The 10,146-nt window shown below is 42.3% G+C and overlaps 1 protein-coding gene across 1 annotated transcript in view; it reads left to right on the top strand.

Moving 5' to 3' along the window:
- The window catches only part of fam78ab (family with sequence similarity 78 member Ab), a 432,829-nt gene that overhangs the window by 316,513 nt on the left and 106,170 nt on the right, over positions 1–10,146 (top strand). The window lies entirely within an intron of this gene.

Here is a 10,146-nt window from a genome sequence, read left to right on the forward strand (position 1 = left end):
GTCACAAAACTTTTTTAAAAAAGCTTTAGAGGCAGTTTTTTGTGCAAACTATTAGAAATGTTGGAGACCCCCCTTAATATTCCAGGTTCAATACAAGTTTATGTTAACACATTCTCAATATGCTCAATCAACAGCATTTGTGACAATGTTGATTACCACGAAAATTTATTTAGACTCATCCCAACCTTCCTTTAAAAAAAAAAAAGCACAAATCTGTGTTCCAGTGAGACACAAAGGTTAAAATACTTACTGTTTCAAAACTATAGCCACAAGACATAAACAATATGTGTGTTAACATGATTTTAGTGGGATATGTAAGGGATAATGTGACGTCAGCCGGTTGTTATTGCACAATAAACCCCGACAGGGTGATTGGGACACTGAAGCGAAGTGGATGACTCTTGTATCACACTGTAGGGGTTTATTTAGCGATAACAACCATCTGACTGTACATTATCCCGCTTATTACATGGCTACTAACGAAACCAATAAATACATGGACATAAAATATTGATTTGCGTTGAAATGATGTAATTATGTGAGAAGAATAAATCCCTGAACAGTTGAATTCCACCTTCGGTTTGCTTCAGAATTCTGCTGGTGTTTGTTTTTTTGTTTTTTTGTAATTAATGAATGTCTGACTCCTCATTATCCATCTTATTACAAGACAACTTGCCAAATAAATAAATAAATGCACATGAAACATTGATTGGAGTAATTTATTTTATGAGCTTACTTTTAGAGATCGCACAGTGATCCAAGAAGCAGAAAAGATGACTCGCAGTACCTGGATGAGCGGTCTGATACGTGGACGTGCGGTTGTTAGTCAGAAATATCAGACCACTATATGGCCCCATTGACCAATTAGAATCCAGTATTCCAGAGAGCTGTGTGATAAAATCACTTACTAATCTTTTGTGTAAAGTGATATTGTTTTTTATTTTGTTGCCATGACAACATACGGCATAAACCCGAAAACAACAATTTAACTAATTTACAGCTCAAATAACACCAGGGTAGTTTTAAGAGGACAATTACTCTAAGTGCTTTTATAAAATTATAAGCTTCACATTTCTGCTTTTAAACCCTCCAAAAATTGGCCCCCATTGACTTCCATTGTAAGTGTCACTGTAACTCGATTTTTGCTTTTTTTTAGAAAAAAGGAGGAATGAGTCTAAATTTTTGTGGTAATACATATTGTAAAAGTAGAAGCAAAGGAGACACACACCTAGAACTTCCCATCATCAGACGAGAGCGGGATGCTCGAAACGTCACTACTTATATTAAAATCCTTTTGATGGGAATTTTGTTCTAGGTGTGCATCTCCTTTGTTTATAATTTTAGACTGTGAGTTTTTTGGAGTTTGCATCCTAACACCTGGTAAACTGGATTTGCGTGCCTTTGTTTGTATTTTTTGGTAATCAACATTATGCCACAAATGCTGCCGATTGAGCTTAACTTGTATTGAACCCGGAATATTCCTTTGAGCTCAATGTTGACAGTGTTTGTAGAATTTTGATTACCACAGAAAATATTTCCAGCTCCCGGGTTTATTTAAAAATCTGGGTTACAGTGAGACACAATGGAAGTGAATGAGGTCAATCTGTAAACGTTAAAATGCTCACTGTTTTAAAATCATAGTCACAAAACATATACAATATGTGATAAAACTGCTAATTTACTGGCTTTGTGTTGTCATGGCAATAAAGTTGTAATTTTGGATATAACTTTCCACAGATAAGGTTAATAAGCGATATCACACTAAAATCATGTTAAGGTGTATAATATTTACATATTGTAGCTATACTTTTGAAACAGAGTTGTAACAAACTTCACGCCAGGAGGGGAAGGAGGACACAGGGAACTGGTTTCTTCTACTCACAGGTAAGGCTTTTAATGAATAAACTCCAGTGCTTTACAACTTCACAATAATACATCAGCTTTTCAGGTTCACAATAACAGAACAGCTTCACAATAAGACTCTTTGTCCCTGACTCTCTCTGCAGTAGCAGTTTTAACCACCATGCAAACCACGCAATTGCGTGGGGCCCCAGATGTCGGGGGCCCCCCCGCCCGCCCCATTAGGAAAGCTACAATTGCCACTGGAGGAGTAACATGTTCTGGGTACACGTGCGAATACGCTGTTGTCAGCGCTCTCAGAGCTGTTCACATTAGAGGTCCGCCGGGCTTGGGTTAGTTTTTCAAGTAGGACCTTGGGTTCGGGTTTGTAATTTATGAAAAAATATGCAGCCTTTCGAACTTGTATCGCCCATGCACTCACACTCACAGATACGTGCAAACGGATGAGGGGCCGTTCACACCGAACGCGTAATTGCATACAACAAATCCTCAAAATAATAATAATAATAATACTGTATCATATTATTTTGACAATGTGGACATTAATAAATAATTGATGGGTTATAATAATAATAAATAACAACTGAATTCTGAAATGTTATTGAGTGAAGCAGTAGGTTTTGCATACCCTGTTCAATTAAAAAGAAGAAGAATAAAAGTTTTGTAAAATAAATGTAGGTAAATATTGCTTTTTCATCATTGTATTGTGGAAAAACTGGAAAACATGCATTCATTATCTTTAACTAGATTTCTATTTCTGTCAATCATTATCTGGCTCAGGTGTATGGGGAGACATCCGGCATGTCTACCCCCCCAGCCATCTGCGCTCCCGGTCTGAGGACCACCTTGAACTTAAACGGCTGAAGAGCAGATACCAACGGTTGACCCGCGCATTGGTATCTTTTATGCGGTGGAGCCATAGGAGTGGGGTGTGATCTGAGCAGAGAGTGAAGGCCCGCTCCAACAGGTAGTACTGGAGAGTGAGGACCGCCACTTGATGGCGAGACAATCCTTTTCAATGGGAAGGGGCGCTCTTCCCCCTCCACCACCTGCGAGAGCACCGCCCAGCCCCTCTATCTGAAGCGTCCATCTGTAACACAAAAGGGAGAGAGAAATTGAGTGAATGTAAAAGCAGCCCCCCACAAAGTGCAGCTTTAATTTGCGTAAACGCTTGTTTACACTGCTCCGTACACTGGACCAGGTCTGGAGCTCCCTTTTTAGTGAGATCAGTCAGCAGGCTAGTGACGTACAAATAATTAGGCACAAATCTCCTATAATAGCCAGCCAGCCAGCCCCAGGAACTGTCTCACCCCCTTTTTGGTCTTGGGTCTTGGGCAGGTCACAATCGCCGCAGTTTTGACAATTTGGGGACACACCTGCCCTTGGCCCAAGTGGAACCCCAGATACCGTACCTCCACCTGTCCAATTGCGCACTTCTTGGGGTTTGCTGTGTGTCCTGCCCGTTGCAGTGACCTCAGAACCGCCCTCAGATGCTGAATGTGCTGAATGCGGTCTGAGAATTCGGTCCATGGGGTGCTGAAATGTAGCCGGGGCCCCAAATAAACCAAACAGAAGCGTCACAAATGGTGTGGAGAAGGCCGTTTTTTCATGGGATATTGGTGTCAAGGGGATCTGCCAAAACCCTTTGTTAAATCCAGTGTCGAATAAAATTGAGCGGTGTCCAACCGATCGAGCAACTCATCAACACGAGGCATTGGGTAGGCATCAAATTTAGACACCACGTTAACTTTTCTATAATCCACACAGAACCGTACAGACCCGTCGCTCTTAGGAACCAGAACAACCGGGCTGGACCAATCGCTGTGGGATTCCTCTATTGCCCCCATAACGAGCATTGCATCCAATTCTTCCCAAACTATTTTTTTTGTGTTCGGGCAGTCGGTAGAGATGGCTACATACCACTACCCCAGGCTCAGTTTCGATGTGGTGCTGGATGAGGTTTGTACGACCTGGCAGAGGGGAAAACATGTCTGCAAATTCCTGTTGCAACTTGGCAACCTCTGTGACTTGATACGTGAGAGGTGGTCTCCACAAGTGACCGGGGTGATATGATTGAGTTTTGTGTTTACCTCCAGCCTGAGCTCCGCCCTCTCCGGAACTAACCTAGACAATGTCACAGGGACCGCCTCCCTCCATAATTTCAGGAGGTTGAGGTGGTATTTTTGATGTGTGCCCCCTCTATCGGTTCGCTTCACCTCATAATTGAGATCTCCCACTAGACGTGTGACCTCAAAGGGTCCTTGCCACTTAGCGAGTAATTTGGAGCTCAATATAGGGAGTAATACGAACACTTTATCTCCCAATGCAAACTCACGTAGCCGAGTACCCCTGTTGTACAGGCGGCTCTGACGTTCGAGCTTGGAGCAAATTCTCCTGTGTTAGTTGCCCCAGATTGTGGAGTTTTGCTCTAAGATCAAGAACATATTGAATTTCGTTTTTACTGGTTGAAGGTCCCTCCTCCCAGGTTTCCCGTATGACATCGAGCACCCCGTGCGGGCGCTGCCCATACAGCAGCTCGAATGGGGAAAACCTGGTGGAGGCATGCGGGACCTCTTGCACTGCAAACAACTGGGGCTTGTGCCACTTATCCCAATTTCTAGCATCTTGGTGTACAAACTTACGAATCATATTCTTCAGGGTTTTATTAAATCGCTCCACCAGGCCACACTGGTGTGAACCGATTTAATACCCAATAATTCGTAGAGTTCGTGGAGTGTCCGTGACATAAATGTCATGCCGTGATCAGTGAGGATTTCTTTCGGAATCCCCACTCGGAAGATAATTTTGAAGAGTGCCTCCGCAACACTGCATGCTGAGATGTTGCGCAGAGGCACCGCTTCAGGATATCGTGTTGCATAGTCCACCAGGACCAATACAAAGCAATGTCCGCATGTAGTCCGGTCTAATGGCCTAACGAGGTCCATGCCAATTCTTTTGAAGGGGACCTCAATTAATGGAAGGGTCCGCAATGGTGCTCTTGGGGTGGCCGGTGGATTCACCAGCTGACATTCACAGCACGCCGCACACCAACTGGGAACATCGCCGCGAATGCCCGGCCAATAAAAACAGGCCAGTAGTCGGCTCAGTGTTTTCCTCTCCCCTAAGTGACCCGCCATCAGATTATAATGAGCTGCCTGGAACAACATCTCCCGGCGGCTCTGCAGTATTAACAGCTGGGTTCCCTCTTGAGCTCGACTGCTCAAGAGGGAAATCCCTTTTGGGAACTCCTGCACCACCTGGTCAACAACTCCCTCGACGTCGCTGTCCCCCACCAGCAGCCATTTCCGGCAGGCATTGCGGAGTCGTTGAGAGAAGGCAAATGGGCGGCCGGTCCTTTCCAACTTCATTGACCGGAAGAGCTGACGGTACTGTTCTGGGCTCCGGCCGACACACTGCAGGATGGTCTTCTTCAAGTCGCTGTAAACCTGGAGACTAGCCGCCGGCAGTTGTAGAGCTGCAAGTTGGGCTTCCCCAGACAACAAAGGAATTAGCCGGGCTGCCCATTGAGCATGCGGCCAACCCCAGATCTCAGCAGTTTGCTCAAAGAGGTTGAGGAAGGCTTCTGGGTCATCATCCGCCCCCATCTTCATGAGCGTGGGCAGGGGCATGGGGCTGCTGTTGTCCGGGGTCGTGGCCGGGGATTTCTCCTGGCTGAGGAGGCTCCTGATTGCCTGCCGGTCCTCTGCTTGAACTCTGAAGATCTCGTGGAAGCGGCGATCTTAGTCTTGTTGAAGCTCAAGCAGGGCCTGTTGGTGGGAGTGGTGCAGGCCGGCGAGGGACTTGAGGACTTCAGCCAATGGCAAGGACTCCATGAGGCATACTTTCTTCGATTCAGTTCCTAGGTTTCTGCACTAGTGTAACAAAATTCATGCCAGGAGGGGAAGGAGGACACAGGGAACTGGTTTCTTCCACTCACAGGTAAGGCTTTTATTTAATAAACTCCAGTGCTTTACAGCTTCTCAATAATACATCAGCTTTTCAGCTTCACAATAACAGAACAGCTTCACAACAGGACTCTTTGTCCCTGACTCTCTCTGTCCTCTTGCCGTTGGTGTGGTCTCTTTTATACCGCTCTCCCCAAGCTCACTGCAATTGGAAACAGGTGTTAATCATTATCTGGCTCAGGTGTATGCACCCTTACCGCTTTCTCTCTCTCGGACGAACGCTCGACCACGTCCCGCTGCCACAAGAGTGTATTTAATTGTTTTTGTACTGACACCATTTACTTCCAGTGCTTCATTGTAACTGCAATTTGTAAATAAACGAGTTAAAACTATTTTCTGTGGTAATCAACATTATGCCACAAATACTACCGATTGAGTTTAACTTGTATTGAACCTGGAATATTCCTTAAAAATGGTGATTGCAGCCTATCCCACCTCAGAGGTTTTGATATTCTCAACTGTATCCAACAATTAAAATGATAAACTAATGCCATAATTTTGACATCATCTACTGAAATAACATGAATTAATTCATATTAATTATTAACTCATTTTAAATATGCTCTACAAGGTATATTTTAATTTGATTTGAACTATTTTATCAAATCTTTTCCGATACTGAATGATCTTTAAACATGATTATAATTTTTCATCATCATAAATGACCTTTCCTAAATAGAGAGACATTTCTTTCTTTTATCTAATTTTATTTCCATTGTGGTCACAATGCATTCTGGAATTTTCTATTCAATTAAGGATACATGTGATGCTACCTTAGAATTTGACCAAAATGAGGTTTGATAATAATAAATCACGTCTGCAGAAATGAAAACATAGAGACATTCTACAATGGTTTTCTTATAAATCAAATATCAAAAAAGCAAAGCTGCTTGAAATCACAGGTGAGATGTAACGGACCACACACAAACAAAACCCACTACAGGAAATTCATTTTGCATCACTGATGAAAAAAAAAAAAAAAACATCCCTCACATACATTCACATCGGTGATGCTACAGAAGTAAATCTGAGAGTTTAAACAGTAATCTCTCTCATGGTTCACTCAGCGGACACCTGCGTGTGTAATCTGTGTATTGTCTCAGACTCATTTACATGCCTCTGGAGCATCTGGGAGCGTCGTAAACTCATGCTAGTCTGTTTAAACAGAGCGAACAAGTGTTTTACTGACAAATCCACTATCGGAAACTGTCCCGTAAACTAAGCAGAGTTTAGATCCGCTCAGATTAGCTTTGCTTTTACATTTCATTCACTCTGTGTGTTTGTGCTGACTCTCACACGCCTCCAGTTACATGGATTCCAAACAAAACTAAACCAAACCACAGAAGCCCAGTCAATCTTACTTAGTCACCTATGAAAGGAAGTACGTAGACTCCCACAGGTTAGAAAAATCACAAATGAAGTAGTTTCAGACCTTCATAAAAGTCTGTTTAATCAACACGATCACACGGGAAGTTTGCATGTTGCTTCTGAATGTTCCAGAACACTGTTATGCAGTTACTAACAAGCGGCATCCCTTTTTTAGACATTTTTGCATCTGTTCAAGTGTGTTTACCTTCTCCTGTGATGTGACTCATAGCACATTGTGTCAGCAACGTTGGAGACCCGGGTTCTCATCCCACATTGAAACCAGGAAGTAAACGTATTCCCATAACCAGTGACAAGCGTAATTTGGACGTGCCATTTTCCCTCTTATATTACATATTTACTCTAATGATGGTTAGGTTTAGGGATTTGGAGTATGGGTTAGGGGAAACATTTTAAAAAATAATAAAATATGTAAAATAAAATGAATAAGATATGCATTCCTCCTCACTGTATAACATCCTTTATGGCTAAAAACAACTTGCTTCACAACTTGCTTTTGGCACCCCTCTGTAGGCATTTCACCTGGAAACTGGAGCTCACACATGTGCTTTTGTTCAAAATCACTTCCCACTTCGGCCACTGGGACAGTGCTTCAAATTTCGGTAGTTTAGCTCAAGAGAAGTCAAGCTACCATGTCCGAATTCACTGTGAGATCAGTCTGGTTTAATTTGGAAAGCACTCAGAATATCTACACCTACAATCATCACCTAAGCTGAATGTCTGTTTAGTTTTTAATAAATAAATGAACTTTTCTTTGATTCGTCTCCTGCACTCACATGCTTGTATGTCCCAGTTGGAGGTCCTGCAAAAACGAGACAAGTCCACATTTCATTCTCTGCTTTAGTTCAGAACTGAATGCAACTGATAAGAATCAACAACTGTAACCACTATATACCACGAAAAGGTACATTTAAAAAGGGAATATTATTGCAGGAATAATGTTTTGAAATGTACGCTTTAAATATGAAACATGGCATGAATGATATGAAATTATAAATAATATATGAAATTATGATTTATAAAATATATGCTCTGCCGTGACAATGACAAAAGCTGATCTGATGCTGCTTTTCATTTATTCAGAACCAAAGGATAAGAACCGCCTTTTATACTGAGCCTGATCTCACGAACATTATATGACTGTGGCAAAATGATTGCAAAATAATATTATGTGCTTCATTTCACGTATCGCGGCAGTTCCAGGGTGGTGTCCACTGTGTGGCATTAAAAGAGAGTTAAATCCTCTCTAACCTAAACCTTAACGATAGTGTCAGAAAAGGCAAATGTAAGAAGAAAAACACAACCACGTCATATCACACTTTCAGGCTCAGATCCAGCATATTTCGGTACAACTTATATGTGGCTTTGTCTTTGCACAGAATTTACACTGAATTGTCCAAACTGGAAGTCTGCACTCAAGAGAAAATCCAGTTGAGTAAAAAATATTAAATCCATTGGTATGCTGCTTTTACAAGACAAGCACTCATGAAGCCACCACATTATCATTATTGTCGGTAGGACATTTACATTTATTCATTTGGCAGACACTTTTATCCAAAGTGACTTACAAAATAGGAATAATACATCATAAGTGATTCATCTTAAGGAGACAGTGGTATGAAAAGTGCTGCATTACAAAGTTTCACTAGCATCAGAATAGCAGTATCCAAGACAGATTAGAGTGCAACAAGAAAATATATTATTTAAAAAAAAAAAAAAAACTTTATGAGTGAATGGTTAGGTGCTCATGGAAAAGATGTGTTTTTAGCCATTTTTTGAAGACAGAGAGTGAGTCTGCTTCATGGATGGAGTTCGGAAGGTCATTACACCAATGTGGTACAGTGAAACCTAAAGTCCGGGAAAGTGTTTTGGTGCCTCTTTGTGTTGGTACAACAAGGCGCCGCTCATTAGCCGACCGCAGGTTTCTGGTGGGAACGTAGCTCTGCAGAAATGATTTTAGCTATGCTGGAGCAGACCCAGTGACTGTTCTGTATGCCAGCATCAGAGACTTGAATTCGATACGTGCATTAACCGGCAGACAGTGGAGAGAGACAAGGAGGGGTGTAACATGTGCTCTCTTTGGTTCATTAATGACCAGACGTGCTGCTTCATTCTGGATAATTTGCAGGGACCTAATTGCGCATGCAGTGATGCCTGCAATGTGAGCGTTAGAGTAGTCCAGTCTAGTTATGACAAGTGACTGAACAAGAAGTTGTGTGGCATGTTCAGAGAGGAAGGGTCTTATTTTCCTGATATTGTAGATTGTAAATCTACATGATCATGCTGTCTTTGAGATGTGGTCTGTGAAATTGAGTTGCTTATTGATGGTTACCCCTAGATTTCTGACCGCTTTGGAAGGCGTTACTGTAGTTGAACCCAGCTGCATGGTGATGTTGAGTTCAACAGCAGGGTTGGCTGGAAAGACGAGGAGCTCAGTCTTCCCTGGGTTGAGTTGCAGGTGGTGTTCCTTCATCCAGGCCGAGATGTCTGCCAAACAGGCCGAGATTCGAGCAGCCATCGTGGTGTCGTTGGGCTGGCAAGACAAGTAGAACTGTGCATCTGTAGGAAACTGGACTTCTAAATGGATTTCTACCTTGTTCTGCAAAACTCTCACAGGATTTGCATTTGCTGATGTCTAGGTTAAGGTTATAGGTAGGATAAGGATAGGGTTAGGGTTAGGTTAGGGGTATATGGTTAGGAGTAGGGCAACTGCAGCACTCCAAATAAACACAGTGTATGAATGTTGCATTTGAATCATGCAAAACTGGTAATTATGACATTGTATTGGCATTCATAGAAGCTTTTGTAAATACGTACACTTATTCTGATATGCAGGCTCAGCTAGTCTTCGGTTTGGGAGTTGTTATGTATTTCAGACCCTCACAAAACAAAATGAAAGAAAATATTCAGTTACTAAGGGATACAATAGTACATA

Source organism: Myxocyprinus asiaticus, chromosome 4 (assembly GCF_019703515.2).
Source record: "Myxocyprinus asiaticus isolate MX2 ecotype Aquarium Trade chromosome 4, UBuf_Myxa_2, whole genome shotgun sequence".
NCBI classification, from domain to species: Eukaryota; Metazoa; Chordata; class Actinopteri; order Cypriniformes; family Catostomidae; genus Myxocyprinus; species Myxocyprinus asiaticus.